The sequence below is a fragment of the Kogia breviceps genome, chromosome 12 (assembly GCF_026419965.1).
Source record: "Kogia breviceps isolate mKogBre1 chromosome 12, mKogBre1 haplotype 1, whole genome shotgun sequence".
NCBI classification, from domain to species: domain Eukaryota; kingdom Metazoa; phylum Chordata; class Mammalia; order Artiodactyla; family Physeteridae; genus Kogia; species Kogia breviceps.
In genome coordinates, this window is record NC_081321.1 from 68,675,972 (window position 1) to 68,694,027 (window position 18,056).

Genomic DNA, 18,056 nt, shown 5'->3' on the forward strand with positions numbered 1-18,056 from the left:
TAGGACAGACCAATCACAAGTACTGAAATTGAAACTGTGTTTTTAAAATTTCTATCAAACAAAAGTCCAGGAACAGACGTCTTCACAGGTGAATTCTATCAAACATTTAGAGAAGAGTTAACACCTGTTCTTCTGAAACCATTCCAAAACATTGCAAAGGAAAGAACACTCCCAAAGTCATTCTATGAGGCCACCATCACCCTGATACCAAAACCAGACAAAGATACCACAAAAAAATGAAAATTACAGACCAATATCACTGATGAACATAGACACAAAAATCCTCAGCAAAACTAGTAAACCAAATCAACAACACTTTAAAAGGGTCATACACCATGATCAAGTGAGATTTATTTTAGGGATGCAAGGATTTTTCAATATCCACAAATCAATCAGTGTGATACACCACATCAACAAATTGAATAAAAACCATATGGTCATCTCAATGGATGCAGAAAAAGCTTTTGACATATTCAACACCCATTTATGATAAAAACCGTCCAGAAAGTGGGCATAGAGGGAACATAATCAAGGCCATATATGACAAAACTACAGCTAACATCATATTCAATGGTGAAAATCTGAAAGCATTTCCTCTAAAATCAGGAACAAGAAAAGGATGTCCACAATCTAGATACCTTGATTAAACGTAGTTTTGGAAGTCCTAGCCATGGCAATCAGAGAAGAAAATGAAATAAAAGGAATCTAAATTGGAAAAGAAAAAGTAAGACTGTCACTGTTTGCAGATGATGTGTTAACTGTACATAGAAAATCCTAAAGATGCTACCAGAAAACTACTAGAGCTCATCAATGGATTTGGTAAAGTTGCAGGATACAAAATTAATACACAGAAATTTCTTGCATTTCTATACACTAACAACAAAAGTTCAGAAAGAGAAATTAAGGAAACAATCCCATTTACTATCCATTCACTATCCATGAACAATCCATTTACCACTGCATTAAAAAGAATAAAATACCTAGGAATAAACCTACCTAAGGAGACAAGAGACCTGTACTCTGAAAACTATAAGATGCTGATAAAAGCAGTTGAAGGTGACACAAGTACATGGAAAGATATACCATGTTCTTGGATTGGAAGAATCACTATCTTCAAAATGACTATACTACCCAAGGCAATCTACAGATTCAATTCAATCCCTATCAAATTATCAATAGTATTTTTCATAGAACAAAAAATTTTTTTAAAATTTTTATGGAAACACAAAAGACCCCAAATAGCCAATGTAATCCTGAGAAAGAAAAATGGAGCTGGAGGAATTAGGCATCCTGACTTCAGACTATAATACAAGGACAGTAACCAAAACAGTATGGTACCGGCACAAAAATAGAAATATAGATTAAGAGAACAGGATAGGAAGTCCAGAAATAAACTCACAACACCTTTGGTCAATTAATCTATGACAAAGGAGGCAAGAATATATAGTGAAGAAAAGACAGTCCCTTCAATAAGTGGTGCTGGGAAAACTGGATAGCTACAGGTAAAAGAATGAAATTAGAACTTTCTCTAACACCATTCACAAAATAAACTCAAAACTGATTAAAGATCTAAATGTAAGACTGGACACTATAAAACTCTTAGAGGAAAACATAGGCAGAACACTCTCTGACATAAATTGCAGCAATATCTTTTTTGATCCACCTTCCAGAGTAATGAAAATAAAAACAAAAATGAACAAATGGGACTTAAGTAAACTTAAAAGCTTTTGCACAACAAAGAAAACCAAAACAAAATGAAACAACCCACAGAATGGGAGAAAATATTTGCAAATGATGCTATGACAAGGAGTTAATCTCCAAAATATACAAACAGCTCATGCATCTCAGTATCAACCCCCCCCCAAAAATGGGTAGAAGATCTAAATAGACTTTTCTCTAAAGAAACATACAGATGGCCATAAAGAAAAGCTGCTCAATATCACTAATTATTAGAGAAATTCAAATCAAAACTACAATGAGGTATCACTTCACAGGAGTCAGAATGGCCATTATCAAAAAATCTACCAAGAACAAATGCTGGAGAGGGTGTGCTGAAAAGGGAACCCTTCTACACTGTTGGTGGGAATGTAAATTGGTGCAGCCACTATGGAGAACAGTATGGAGGTTCCTTAAAAAACTAAAAGTAGAGTTACCATGTGATCCAGCAATCCCACTCCCAGCCATATATCCAGAGAAAACCATATTGAAAAGATACATGCCCCCCAATATTCATTGCAGCACTATTTACAATAGCCAGGATATGGAAGCAACCTAAATGTCCATCAATAGAGGAATGAATAAAGAAGATGTTCTACAAATATACAATGGAATATTTCTCAGCCATAAAAACAAATGAAGAAATGCCATTTGCAGCAACATGGATGGATCTAGAGATTATCATACTAAGTGAAGTAAGTCAGACAGAGACAAATATCATATGACATTACTTATATGTGGAATCTAAAAAAATTATACAAATGAACTCATTTAGAAAACAAAAATAAGAGTCACAGATGAAGAAAACAAACTTATGGTTACCAGAGGAGAAAGGACAGGGGGAGGGATAAACTGGGAGATTGGGAATGACATATACACACTACTATATATACTATACTATATATAAAATAGATAACTAATAAGGACCTACTGTATAGTACAGGGAACTCTTCTCAATACTCTGTAATAACCTGTATAGGAAAAGAATCTGAAAAAGAAGGGATATATGTATATGTGTAACTGAATCACATTGCTGTACACCGGAAACTAACAGAACATTGTAAATCAACTATACTCCAATAGAAGACAAAAATTAAAATATATAAATAAGGAATACAATAGAGGGGTTCAACAGCAGACCAGTTGAAGCAGAAGAACGAATCACTGAACTGGAAGAGAGGGCAGTAGAACTTACCTAATCAAGAAGCAAAAGTAAAAAATAAATAAGTAAATCAATAAGAGTGAAATAGCTTAAGGGATTTAGGGGACAACATCAAATGGAACTACATTGGAACTATAGGGGTTCTAGAGGGAGAAGAGAGAGAGAATGGGGCAGAAAACTTACATTAAAAAGAAAAACTGCTGGGCTTCCCTGGTGGCGCAGTGGTTGAGAGTCCGCCTGCCGATGTAGGGGACATGGGTTCGTGCCCGGTCTGGGAAGATCCCACATGCCGCGGAGCGGCTGGGCCCGTGAGCCATGGCCGCTGAGCCTGCGCGTCCGGAGCCTGTGCTCCGCAATGGGAGAGGCCACAACAGTGAGAGGCCCGCGTACCACAAAAAAAAAAAAAAAAAAAAAAAAAGAAAAACTGTAAACTTCACTAACCAGATCAAGGAAATAGACATCCAGATCTAGGAAACCCCAAAGACTTACAAGGATACACATACTATTAAAGCAACAAGGGAAAAACAACCTGTTATGTATAAGGGAACCCCATTAGACTATCAGCACAATTTCCAGCAGAAACTTTGCATCTCTTAAGGGAGTAATACAATATATTCAAAGTGCTGAAAGAAAAAAAGTGCCAGCCAGGAATAATATATCCAGCAAGGTCGTCCTGCAGAATTGAGGGAGAGGTAAAGAGTTTTCTAGACAGGCAAAAGTTAAAGGAGTTCAGCACCACTGGACTGGTCTTGCAAGAAATATTAAAGGGACTGCTCTAAGGTAAAACTAAATTGGCTTTATTCTTTGTGTACTCTTGTCATGTTTTGAAACTGTTGCTATTATGTTTTGAAGTTGTCTGGTGTCATAAAAGATAAATATTCATGGTAGTTCATATTTTTAGCAATAAAAATTAACTACCTATTATTTTTGTCTGGATTTATGTTTCATATGACGTCAATGTTTTTGATCTCTCATTTCTGTAAAAATACACATGCATAACTATTTTAGATAGGTTTTTAGAAACGTTTTGAAATATACCATATTGGAGTTTGTTTAGTCTCATCACATTGTAGTATTCCATTGTGTGACTCTGCCATAATTTAGCCATTCTGTTGTTTATAAGAATTTTGGTAGGCTTCAACTTAAAGCTATGTTACCAGGTACATAAAGATTTAGCATTATAATATCCTCCTGAGAGGAAATTCCTATATCATTATGAAATATCCCTCTCTGTTCAAGGAAATATACTATAGCTAGTATAACAGCAGCTATGATTAAGAAAGTTAAGAAGTCCATTCTACTGAGCACTAAGGTAACTCCCAATGATTCCTGCTTACTGCTATTCATGATCTTATATAAGCTCTTCCTTTTACTTGTTTCTAAACAATGAAACATGGCAAAGATACTGGGATGTCACTACTGTAATTATGATATATGTGAACTCCATCTTACTAACCAATGTACTAGAGATACCCCCTTGTTGGCTTGAAGAAGCAAGCTGCCATGTTAGAAATCCCACATCCAAGGAACTGTGTGTAGGCTCTTTGTGGAATAGCATTCTCCAGCAAGAAACTGAAACCTCAGTCATGCAAACACTTGAAATGAATATTGCCAATAAGGGGCTGTGAAGCAGATATTTCCACAGCTGACCCTCTAGCCTACACATGTATTATAGCCTCCTGTGACCCTGAAACCAAAGGCCAAGTTAAACTGTGCCCAGACTTCTGACTTACAGAAATTGTGGATAATAAATGTGTGTTGTTTTTAGCCACTAGGTTTGTGGTGATTCATCTTGCAGCAATAAATATCTAATACATTCACCATTACCACCATTATTCTTCTGGATTTTGCAGGACTTATACTAGTAAATTAAGAGCTTTATGATAGGGACAATTATTCACGCACACTTTAGTGACACTTTACAGGGTGATAAAATTAATCTCTGCCATTACACCTGGAATATGATATCACAGTTGATCCTTGAATGTAGGTATGAACTGTGCAGGTCCACTTATACACAGATATTTTTCAGTAGTAAATATTACAGTACAACACAGTCCATGGTTGGTTGAATTGGCACATGCAAGAAACTGCAGATATGGAGGACCAACCATAAATTACATGTGGATTAACCCTTGTGGTGTTTAAGGTTCAACTGTACTTCTTACTATTTGGCAAGGGAAATGTGTGCATTTTAAGGCTTTCCACTTGGACTTTGTATCACAATAGCTCTTAATCCATAGTTCAGGAAATTGAGACAGTTCACCAAAGGAAATAATCAACAAAATGAAAAGATAACCTATTGAATGGGAGAAAATAATGATAAGGAGTTAATATCCAAAGAATTCATACAACTCAACAGCAACAACAGCAACAATATAATTTTAAAAATAGGCAGAAGATCTGAATAGACATTTTCCAAAGAAGAAATACAGATGGAAAACAGGTACATAAAAAGATGTTCAACATCAATAATTCTCAGAGACATGCAAATCAAAACCACAATGATATACTACCTCACACCTATTAGAATGGCTATTATCAAAGACAAGAAATAACAGATATTGGTGATGATGTGGAGAAAAGGGAAACTGTGCACTTTTGGTGGGAATTTGAATTGGTGCAGCCACTATGGAATACATTATGAAGATTTTTCAATAAAAGTAAAAACAGACGCAGCAATCATACTTCTGGATATGTATCCAATGAAAATGAAAAAAACTAGCTCAGTAAGACATATGCACCCTCACAGTCTTGCAGGATTATTTACAATAGCCAAGATACAGACATAACCTAAGTGTCTATCAGTTAACAAATGGATAAAGAAAATGTGGCATGTATATATACAATAAAATATTATTCAGTCATAACAAAGAAGGAAATCTTGCCATTTGTGACAACATGGATAGACCTTGAGAGTGTTATGCCAAGTGAAATAAGTCAGACAAAGACATAAAAATATCTTATGATCTCACATATGGAATCTAAAAAAACCAACAACCTCACAGATACAGAGGTGGGGGCATGGGGGTTAAGTAAAATAGGGGAAGGGGGTCAAATTGTACAAACTTCCAGTTATGAAATAAATAAATCATGGGGATGTAATGCATAGCATGCTGACTATACAGTTGATTCTTGAACAATGCGGGGGTTACGGGTGCCGAAACCACATGAAGTTGAAAATCCACATATAACTTATAGTCAGGTTTTCATATCTGCAGTTTCTCATATCCACAACTCTGAATTTTTTGATTCAACCAACCACAGATGGCATAGTACTGTCAAATTTACTACTGAAAAAAACCATGGATAAGTGCTTCTACATAGTTCAAAACTGTGTTCTTCAAGGGTCAACTGCAGTTAATATAATATACTGTATTGCATATTCAAATATTGCTAGAGAGTAGATCTTAAAACTCTTTATCCAGATGCAGAAAAAAGGTTTGGACAAAATTCAACACCCATTTATGATTTAAAAAAAAAAAAACTCTCCAGAAGGTGGGCATAGAGGGAACATACCTCAACATAATAAAGGCCATATATGACAAACATACAGGTAACATCACACTCATGGTGAAAAGCCGAAAGCATTTCCTCTAAGATCAGGAACAAGACAAGGATGTCCACTCTCTCCACTTTTATTCAACATAATTTTGGAAGTCCTAGCCACAACAGTCAGAGAAGAAAAAGAAATAAAAGGAATCCAAGTTGGAAAAGAAGTAAAACTGTCACTGTTTGATGACATGATACTACACATAGAAAATCCTAAAGATGCTGCCAAAAACTACTAGAGCTCATGAGTTTGGTAAAGTTGCAGGATACAAAATTAATACACAGAAATCTCCTGCATTCCTATACACTAATAATGAAAGATGAGAAAGAAATTAAGGAAACAATCCCAATTACCATTACACCAAAAAGAATAAAATTCCTATGAATAAACCTACCAAAGGAGGCAAAAGACCTGTACCAGAAAACTATAAGATATTGATGAAAGAAATCAAAGATGACACAAACAGGTGGAGAGATGTACCATGTTCTTGGATTGGAAGAATCAATCTTGTCAAAATGACTGTACTGCCCAAAGTAATCTACAGATTCAGTGCAATCCCTATCAAATTACCAACAGCATTTTTCATAGAATTAGAACAAAAATTTTTACAAGTTGTATGGAAACAGAAAAGACCCCGAATAGCCAAAGCAATCTTGAGAAAGAAAAACAGAGCTGGAGGAATCATGCTCCCTGACTGAAGACTATACTACAAAGCTATAGTAATCAAAACAGTATCATACTGGCACAAAAATAGAAATATAGTTCAATGGACCAGGATAGAAAGTCCAGAGATAAACCCATGCACCTATAGTCACCGAATCTATGACAAAGGAAGCAAGAAAATAAATGGAGAAAAGACAGTCTCCTCAATAAGTGGTGCTGGGAAAACTGGACAGCTACATGTAGAAGAATGAAATTAGAACACTCCCTAACACCATACACAAAAATAATCTGAAAATTGATTAAAGACCTAAATGTAAGGCTGGATACTATAAAACTCCTAAAGGAAAACATAGGCAGAACACTCTGTCATCACAGCAAGATCTTTTTCAATCCACCTCCTAGAGTAATGAAAATAAAAACAAAAATAAACAAATGGGACCTAATTAAACTTAAAAGCTTTTGCATAGCAAAGGAAAACATAAACAGAAGGAAAAGACAACCCACAGAATGGGAGAAAATGCTTGCAAATGAAGTGACCGACAAGAGATTAATCTCTAAAATATTCAAACAGCTCATGCAGCTCAATATCAAAAAAATCAAACAATCCAGTCAAAAAATGGGTAGAAGATCTAAATAGACATTTCTCCAAAGAAGACATACAGATGGCCAAAAAGCACATGAAAAGTTGCTCAACATCACTAATTATTATAGAAACTATAATATATAACTACTATATAACTATAGTTATATAACTATAACTATAATCAAAACTATAATGATGTCTAACCTCACACTGGTCAGAATGGCCATCAACAAAAAATCTAGACAATTAAAGCTAGAGAGGGTGTGGAGAAAAGGGAACCCTCCTACACTGTTGGTGGGAATGTAAATTGGTGCAGCCACTATGGAGAATATGGAGGTTCCTTAAAAAACTAAAAATAGAGCTCCATATGATCCAGCAATCCCACTCCTCAGTATATATATATGGAGAAAAACATAATTTGAAAAGATACATATACCCCAATGTCCATTGCAACACTATTTACAATAGCCAGGACATGGAAGCAATCTAAATGTCCATCAACAGAGAAATGGATAAAGATATAGTATATATGCAATGGAATATTACTCAGCCATAAAAAAGAATGAAATAATGCCATTTGCAGTGACATGGTTGGACCTAAAGATTGTCACACTGAGTGAAGTTGGTCAGACAAAGACAAGTATCATATGATATCGCTTATATGTGGAATCTAAAAATATGAACCTATTGACAAAACAGCAATTGAGTCACAGATGTAGAAAACAAACTTAAGGTTACCAAAGGGGAAGTGGGGGGAGGGATAAATTGGGAGATTGAGATTGACATACACATAGTACTATATATAAAATAGATAACTAATAAGAACCTACTGTGTAGCAAAGGGAACTCTACTCAATACTCTGTAATGACCTATAATGGGAATAGAATCTAAAAAAGAGTGGATATATGTATAACTGATTCACTTTCCTGTATAGCAGAAACTAACACAACACTGTAAATCAACTCTACTTCAATAAAAATTAATTTAAAAGTGTCTTTATCACACAAAAAAAATTGTAACTATGTATGAGGACAAATGTGACCTAGATTTATTGTGGGGATCATTTTGCAGTTTATACAAATAACAAATCCTTATGTCATACACCTGAAACTAATATAATGGTTTATGTCAATTATACCTCAATAATAAAAATATTTGAAAAGTTAAAAATTAGAAAATTTTTTTAAATTTATAAGTCAGTTGTTAGCTGTTGGTAGCTTGAAATTAGCCATGGTAGGAGGATTTATGCCTCAAAAATTAGCAAACACTATAAATTAGGAATTTTTTTTTCCCCCAGAAAGCTAGCCTACCAGTACACCATGACCCATTCTCTTCCTTTTAAATATAGACATATATGTATGTATACATATATACGTGTGTGTGTATATATATATCACCTTATTTCTTATAAGAAATAGCCATTGAATAATCTGATCATTCTTCTTTCCACAGAGAGTTATTCTGGTAAATTGCCATAGGTCTCTCTGGGGAAATGTGAAAGTGATCAGTATTGCCTAACTTGCCGGGTGTTGTAGGATTCTTCCTCAAGAGAACACAGCCACCGCTTTGATTGGCTCTAAGATTGAGAACTGAGACAACTGTAAAGACTAGGGGAGGGTTTCATTATTTTCCATTGGAGTAAACTATATCATCTCTCTGTTCCTGCATTGTTGATACTTTTTGTATTTTTAAAATTATTACATACTTTTAAAAATTAAGAAAAAGTTGCAAGGATAGTACAAAGCTCTTATTTGCCTTTTACTCAGATTCACCAATTGTTTATATTTTGCTCTCACTGCATTTTTATTCTTTTTCTCTCCATGTGTGTGTGAAATTTTGTCTGAATTATTTGAGTAAGTTGGAGATAAAACATTTACATTAAAGTGGGTGCATTAAGTGTTTATTTCTTAAGAACAAGGACATTCTCTTAATAACGATAGTGCAACTATCAAAATAAAAATGGACAGTAATATAATTCTGCTATTAAATCAACACCATATGCAGATTCCATCTCCATAATGTGGTCTCAATAATGTTTTTCATATATAGCTGTTATATCTTCCAGTCCAGGATCTAATGCAAGAACATACACAGCATTTAGTATCCTTTCTCCTTAGTCTCCATTACTGTGAAAGAATTCCACAGGCTTTGTCATTTTTGAATTTGACTTTTGTGAAAAGTAGAGGGCAATTATTTTGTAGAATGTCCTTCAGTTTGGATTTTTCTAATATTTCCTCATGATTAGGCTTAGATTATGTATTTGGGACATGAATATGACAGAAGAGGGGTTGAATATTTCTCATGACATTATATCAGGAAATGCATGGTATTAATTTACTCCAGTGTAGTAAATTTGATCATGTGGTTAAGGTGCCATCTGCCTATAAGCGTTTCTCCACTATAAAATTCCACTTTCCTCCTTTGTTCTTAGGTAATGTGGGAGAGATATATACTTTGATTTTATGCAATTATTCTATCCTTCATTTAACTTTTACCCTCTTGTTTAAGTATCCACTGACGATTTTCTCACAGCATCAACTTTTTCTATACTTTTTATTTGGCATTCAACCTCAGTAAAAAAAACACATCCATGCATGCATGTAAGTCAGTATGGACTTATGGACCATTGTTTCTTGAATGAGTTAAAATGTATTGTTATTATTTTTTGATGTTCCTAGAGTAACCAGTATGAGTCCCTCAAGATAATCCCTGTGTCCTTTTGACATGTCCCATCATTCTTAGAGCATTTTCTCATTTTCTAGCATGACAAAATGTTCCAGTCTCATGTACCTTCCCTTCCTCAGCCCTAAAATCAGTCTTTTCTTCTAAGGAGCCTAGGGTTCCTTTTAGTGGAGAATTGTATTTAGAAAAAAACATTTGACCTGTAGATGTTCTTATTGTTATATAATTGCTTATAGACCTTTTCAACAGGCGGAGCAAGGAAAAAAAAGTTACCCAACCCTCTGCCCCAGATATGGTATTTCCTTAGTTAGGCCATGCTGAGACTTGCCCCCAGTTATTGCTCTAGAAACAAGGAAAGGTAAGGTTTTAAGAATGGCAAGCATCATCTTTCAAGGTGCCTGCCTTAGTTGAGGACCTTGCATATTCTTAATTTTGAACAAATCAGCTTCTTTGTTGTAGTAGTCTAATTTTTAAAAAGCTGCAATGGGTTCATAATGACCTAAAGAATTTAAAATTGACTATTTTTCTCTCTGGAATAAGAGGCTCTAAAAGATATTTTCTACCAGTATTTGAAATCAGAATTTCACAATTGTTAGAAATGACAAAAATGACCCTGAAAATTATCTTATTTTACAAATAAGTATACTAAGACAAAAAAATTATTTGTTTACAATCTTGGGACTATGAGTAGTAGAATCCAAAGCAGATTACTTTGCTTGGCTTAATGGTTATTTGTTTCGTATATTTTCTCTTCATAGTGGCCGTTGTATGTTACATACTGAATGAGTGCATGACTGTTTCAGAGAAACAATTATTTTCTTTGTACATAAGACAAACATAATCTTTTCTGCTCCAAATAGTAAGTGTTTGATTGTAAAGTCACATATCCTAATTCTGGGTGGAATTTGATGTCTATATGACACATATCATCTGGTTACGAAAGGAAAATGCAGTTGGCAAGTAGATTGGTGGTTCACAGCTATATAGATATAAATATTATGAATGAGGTAAAGTTTCATTTGGGGGTTATTTTGGTCTCCTACATGTTTGCTGCTTTCAATCTGCTGCATTTTAATGTCATCAGGCAATCTTCTACCTCCTCTCCAGAAAAATTGATGGCACTATATTTGTAGTGAAACCTCCAGAGCCAATTTTATTCTTCACACCCACATGTTCTCTTTCCATAGTTACTCTATAAATCTTTGTTTTCCTTGTTTATTTAGAGCTCTCTGACACCACGCTTCAGTGACTTCTTTAGCTTTCTTTCTACTTGGTAATAGTTTTTGCCAGTGGCTCTCTAAGGAACATGAGAGTATCTGGGAAACGTAACATCTATGGAACAGCAAAAACTTTGCTTCATAAATAAAGATTTCTAGTAGCAGAGTTAATTAACTCAAATATCAGACCTGGGCTGTATATTTAAAAATAAAGCCCATATATATACACATATGGGCTTTATTTTTAAATATACATATATATGTATACATACATATTCATATTTTAATATATTATATATATATATGAATGTGGAATGATGCTTAGGTTAGGGTCAGTGTATATAGTGAGTTCAAGCTTGTAAAGAATCTGTATTTTACACTCACTATATAAGGATATAACTACTTCACCCAGACTTTAAATGTTAGAGATGTAAGCTGATATCATAGAATGATAAATGGGATATTTCTTGTTCCTCCTTAATAGACAGATGGGGCCCCAGCTGAAAACAAAGGCTTTCTAAAGAGACCAACAGACAACTGGAGACATAACTACTTTTTAGGATTTGTTAAGAGGCTGTACAATGAACGCTGCCACACTCAACAATTAGCCAAACACTATCTCCTCCCTTACTCTGACCATTCCTTGCCAGTTGCAGAGAAAAGGAGGAATGAAAGTATAGATTGTATTCCTGCTCCTACTTCAAACTCCTTAAGCCATGAGTCTTGCCTAAGGTGGAGAACAGAATTGTGTGTATTTGTGCGTGTGTAAATTGGAAACATGTTCTTTTTTAATTGAAATATAGTTGATTTACAATGTTGTGTTAATTTCTGCTGTATAGTGAAGTGACTCAGTTACACATATTCATACATTCTTTTCCATTATGGTTTATCACAGGATATTGAATATAGTTCCCTGTGCTATACAGTAGGTCCTTGCTGTATATCCACATGTTCTTTTACCACTAAATCCTTCCACTTTTATGCCTTAAGAATAAAAACATTCCCTTACATAATGATTGAATAATTATCAAGATCAGGATATTTAACATTTTACATAATTCTCTAATACACAGTGTGTATGCATGTGTGTGTGTATACACACATATATGTCACTATCTTGTGAAATACCTCAACATGAATTTGTCTGATGTTTATGATCAGTTTCAGCTATTACATTTTTCTCAGGAATATCACAGAAGGGATATTGTGTCCTATTCAAAGCATCATGTAAAAGACATGTGATAGTAATATGATCATATGGTTAAAGGTTATCTGCAAAGTTTACCTACTATGAAGTCACTATATTTCCATTTTCCCTTCATAATTATTAAGTACGTTGTGAGGAGATACTTTGAAACTATGTGAATATCATTTTTCTTAGCAAAATTATACTCAATCATTTTAGCATTCACTAATTTTCTAATTCCATCATTTCTATTTTTTTTTTCCAATTTGTAGGAATGAATTTATTTACTTCAAGCATACTAGTTAACAACCATTTACAAATTTGGGAAAGAAAATCAGTTCTAATCTTTCATTTAACAAACAACTCTTACTTACTGAGCCCTACTGTATACAGAGTGCTGAAATGAACCAACTAACTGCTGATGAGACCATTTTTAATTCATGTATCTATTTAACAAATTTTATGTGTCAGGCACTGTACTTTAGGCACTGGGAATCCAATAGTGAATAAAAAACAGACATGATTCTGTCCTTTGGAGTTTACTGTCTACTGAAGGAAACAGTTACTAAATGAACGGTCATAGACATAAATATAGAGCTACTTTTAAGTGAGAGTGATACAGTACAGATGCCTGGTGCTGGGAGGGTAAAATAGTAGAGGGACTGACTTTGTATTGGCAAGAATCCTTCCCTGCTGAAAGGATGACTGACCTGAAATGTGAAGGATAAGGGGCATTAACTCTGGGTAGACGGGGAAAGAGTATTTCAGGCAGGTGCAAAGGCCCTGCAGTTGGAGTGAGTGTAGTGCTTTCGGAGAATTGAAAGGACAATATTTTTTGACCTAGAGGACAAAGGCAAGTGGATGTGTGTGATAAACCTCTAAATTCCTTCTCTTGTAATACTTCAAGCTGCCTTTTTTTTTAGTTTTGCTTTCATTTGTTCATTTATTCATTCTTTGATTCATTCAGGCATTCAACAAATGATTATTCCATATCATTCTGTGGCAGGTACTTTGTTAGGTACATATACAACAGTGAGTAAGTCCACAGACCCTGGTCCCAAAGATCTCACAGGAAAAGAGAAAAGGATGCCCAGGTGCTATGGGACCACAGAGGAAGAACATTCATCTTGGTTTCCCATCACCCATCCCTCCATTTATGCCCTGGTGATTTGTTACTCATCATTCAAGTCCCAGCTCAATAGCCCTGCAATGCCTTCTCTGACATGCTTGGCAACCACTTTGTCTCCTGCTGCCAATGGCTACCTGCTTCTATGCAACCTTGTACATAAAAATAATTGCTGCTGTTTATTGAACATCTCTGTGCCAGGGATTTAGTTCTTAGTGTAGTATAGGCAACCCTACAGGATAACTAAAATAATGCCAACTTCACAGATAAAGAAACACACAGATTAAGAAACTCACTTTTTCTGTGTTTTCTACCTTTTGAGTAGTACTCACTGTCCATCAAGCTGTCCAAACCAGAGAACCAGAACACCTTTTCCTCTATCCTTCATCTAGTCAGATGCCAAGTCCTATAAATTCCAGCTGCCTAACAGCCATTAATCTGTCCCCATCTACCCATTCACACTGCCACTAGTTCAACTAGGGCCATTATCATCTCTCAGCAATATTCCTGCAGTAGCTTCTTTGCGAATCTTCTGTGCTTCACGTTGACATGAATATGATCATTCTAAAGTACAGATGTGATCATGCCAATGCCCTGCTTAAAGTACTTGAGTGGGTCTCCATGACTCTTAAAGGAAAAAAAATTCCAAGACCCTTCACTCAGCCTATAGGACCCTTTAGGCTACTACCTACTTCTTTACCTTCCTTTCATCCAGTCAGACTTCACAGTCTACAATGGAAGCCTCAATGAGCTTCTCAAGGTTTCCCGCCTTGCCAAGTATTCTTTTGCCTCTAGGCCATCACTTCCTCTGTTATTATTTGTAAACAGTCTACTTCAAGGAACGACCCTTCCTTCCTTCCTTCCTGTCTGCATGGCTTCATGGATTCTTGTTTTATTCAATGGGTTTTAGTTCCTTATTGTTATTTACATATTTTGACGTTCAAAATATCCTAGATTGTCCAGTTTAAATGCCTTAAAACTAGCATTGATATACTTTTCATATGTTCCCATCATTATTTAGACATTTTATTAACTTATGGCATAATAAAGTGTTCCAGGAAAGATTCACTTTTCCTATACTTAGATTGAGTCTATTTTCCAAGAGCCCTGTTTCCCTTTATTGGAAAATGACTGTTGGAAACCAAGATCTGAGTTCTGAATATGCACATTGTTATTGGTATGTCACTGTTTTATACCCTCTTAGTGGACAAGCTGAGAAAAATTCTTCAATAATGTTTTCCCTGACTCCTCTTTTTTTTTTTTTTTCTGTACCCAGGCCTCTCACTGTTGTGGCCTCTCCCGTTGCGGACCACAGGCTCCGGACACGCAGGCTCAGCAGCCGTGGCTTACGGGCCCAGCCGCTTCGTGGCATGTGAGATCTTCCCGGACCGGGGCACAAAACCGTGTACCCTGCATCGGCAGGCAGACTCTCAACCACTGCGCCACCAGGGAAGCCCTCCTCTTATTTTTAATGGATTTACTTATTTGGTCAAACCTATATGATATACAAAAAGTAGTTTGAGAATTGATAACCCATGCCATTGTTAAAAACAAACTTACTAATTAAAAAATTGTTTGTAGTTCCTTTTTTATAATAAAATTTACATATAGTGAAATGTTCAAATTTTAAATGTACAGTTTTTTAAAATTTCTGACAAATGCATACACCAATGTAACTCACATCTCTATCAAGACATAGAATATTTCCATACCCTATAAGGTTCCCTCCAGCCTCCTCCCAGAGGAAATAAATCAGAAATAATATTAAAATTTTAATTTTAATTAGAATTTTAATGCATTTTAATAGCTAGAGTAATTGAAAAATTATGAGATTTTTTCCAGATATAATTTACAAATAAGAATGTGTTTTTGTTCATTTGTTTGATAGCAAATGATTAACAATTTATTGGAAAATATTTTGTTTACTACATTTCTGAAGAATATGCCATTACACAAGTTTTAACTTCAATAACTCTAATTTTATTTCTTTACAGATGAAACTACGGAAGCTAAGAGAGAATCTAGGCTTATCCCAGTTTACAAAGTTGCTTTGTACTATCTATAGGATTAAAAGTTATATATTTCCACATATAACTTGAAAATTGTTTTTGTATCCTTCTCAAACAGAAGTCTAGTTCAACTCCAGTTTTAAAAAACAAAACAGAATGCAGGTCATCAGTTCAAGCTTATGACTTTCTAACAAGCTCCAACAAGATCTCATTCATTTTCTCAGTAACATATCATTGGACACACAGAGTAAGATAAAAACTTGCAGCACAAAAAGCCCAGATTGACAGATAATTTAGTGAGAGAATCTGAAAGAAATTGACATACATTATAAAGCAGATTAGATTTATTAACAATAAAATCTGCTTATGCTACAAGATGAAGCTTGGGTTTGTTTCATGAAACAGAATGTGGTAGGTGTTGCCAATTGATTACCAGTTCTTCACTCCCTCTCTATAATAGAATTAATTGATGCATGTTCCTATTTGACTTTGCAGTAGTTTGCTCTCACTAGAATGGGCAAAGTGTCTTTTTCTGCCCCATTTATTTTGAACTTGACCATGTAACATGCCTTGGCCAATGAAATGTGGACAGTTATGATAGTGTGCCACTTCTAAACCAAGATATTTTGAAGTATACTGTTTCTCTACTTGTTCCTCTTACACTTCTATCAGTCCCCATGAGAATGACATGTCCTAGAAACAAGGATGGTGGGAGACACATGGAACAGACCTGAAGCAGCGCCACCCAACTGACCAAGGAACCAAGAACCAAGCAAATTACATGTTACTTTAAGCCACTGAGGTTGTTTGTTTCATAGCAAAAACAGTTAAGGTACAGAGGTTGCCTGGAAAAAATGCACATGGTTGGGAGTGAATTTCTAACTCAGGAACACAAAGTATTTCTTTCTATTCCTCAACAACTGTTTGGTGATGATGGTGCACCCTCTACACTGTTATTTTCAGCTCTCATGGAAATGATTGCTGTACACATGCAGAGTCTTCAAATTTAAAAAAATAATAATAAAACAAAAAACAGAAAAACTTCTTGGTTTGAAGTGGCAATTGCTAAGTGACAGGATGGACCCCTGGGTAGTTCAGTTGTAGATCTGAAAAAGGACCACCATACAAATGTAGGCTGAGATCAAGAAAAATTTCTCCATTCTTTCTGTTGGCAAACACTGAGTCTTGGCTGATGATGAGTAAGAAGAAAAGCAACACAAAACAACATAGGGCCCATGAGCAAAAAGTGCCATGGGTATGAGGAAAGATATTGGACAAAGCACTCAGTAATCTAAAAGGAAAAAAAATCCTCAGAATATAATATACTGCTGAATAGAAAATAATTTCTATTTGATGAACTGCATAGTATAAAAAATGCAGAAAAAATAGGAAAGGATAAGAAGAAATTCACAAGCAGGAAGGAGGGTAATAAAAGAAATAACACTACAGAATTAGATAAAAAGACAACAAAAAGATACCTATATCTATATATTTAGATAAATGGCAAAATAAAAATTAGAATAAATAATATTTAGTGCTATGATGGTATTGATATTTTTTGAAAGCATGTGCCACAATTTAAAGTTTCATATTATTTAATATTTTGTTTCCAATTTTTGAAATTATAAGTATTTTATTTAAAGTATATTAATATTTATATTTTAGATGATCATTTATGCTTTATGAAGTTAAAAAATATTTTGGATATTTTTAGATGGCTATAACTTTTTATATGTATAACTCTGGAAAACAGCATTATAATAGCACCCTTGAAGCTCTTTCATCTAATGATAAATAAGGTTTTGATTAACTTTTTGATGAATAAAATATTTTTATTCAGATTACTTCTTAAGATTACATTCCAGAAATTGGATATTTTGGCCAAAGTTTCTTAAGTTTAGAGATGCTATTTGACTTCAAAAATTTTACTCATGTTCCTCATAATATCCTGCCTCCCTCTCAGATACTGACAAATTACTCTTTGCAATGGTTCTGCTAATTTCATTTCCCATAAACAATGCAATTTGTTAGGCTTTAGCCAGCACTGAGAATTTTAACTGTTTAAACGCTAGGAATTTGATAGAATTATAGTAATGCAGGGACCTTTTCTGGAACTCCTGAGAATGAGAAGCTCTCTTTCTTATACTGTGGAGCAAGG

At 34.8% G+C, this 18,056-nt stretch overlaps 1 protein-coding gene across 1 annotated transcript in view; it reads left to right on the forward strand.

Annotated features, from left to right (window-relative positions):
- TMTC2 (transmembrane O-mannosyltransferase targeting cadherins 2) overlaps nt 1-15,971 on the forward strand; it is an 804,716-nt gene extending 788,745 nt beyond the window's left edge. Inside the window, exon 14 of the transcript XR_010835847.1 lies at nt 15,166-15,971. The gene's annotated coding sequence lies outside the window, so the exon portion shown is untranslated. The remainder of the gene's footprint in view (nt 1-15,165) is intronic.
- Nucleotides 15,972-18,056: the final 2,085 nt, after the last annotated feature.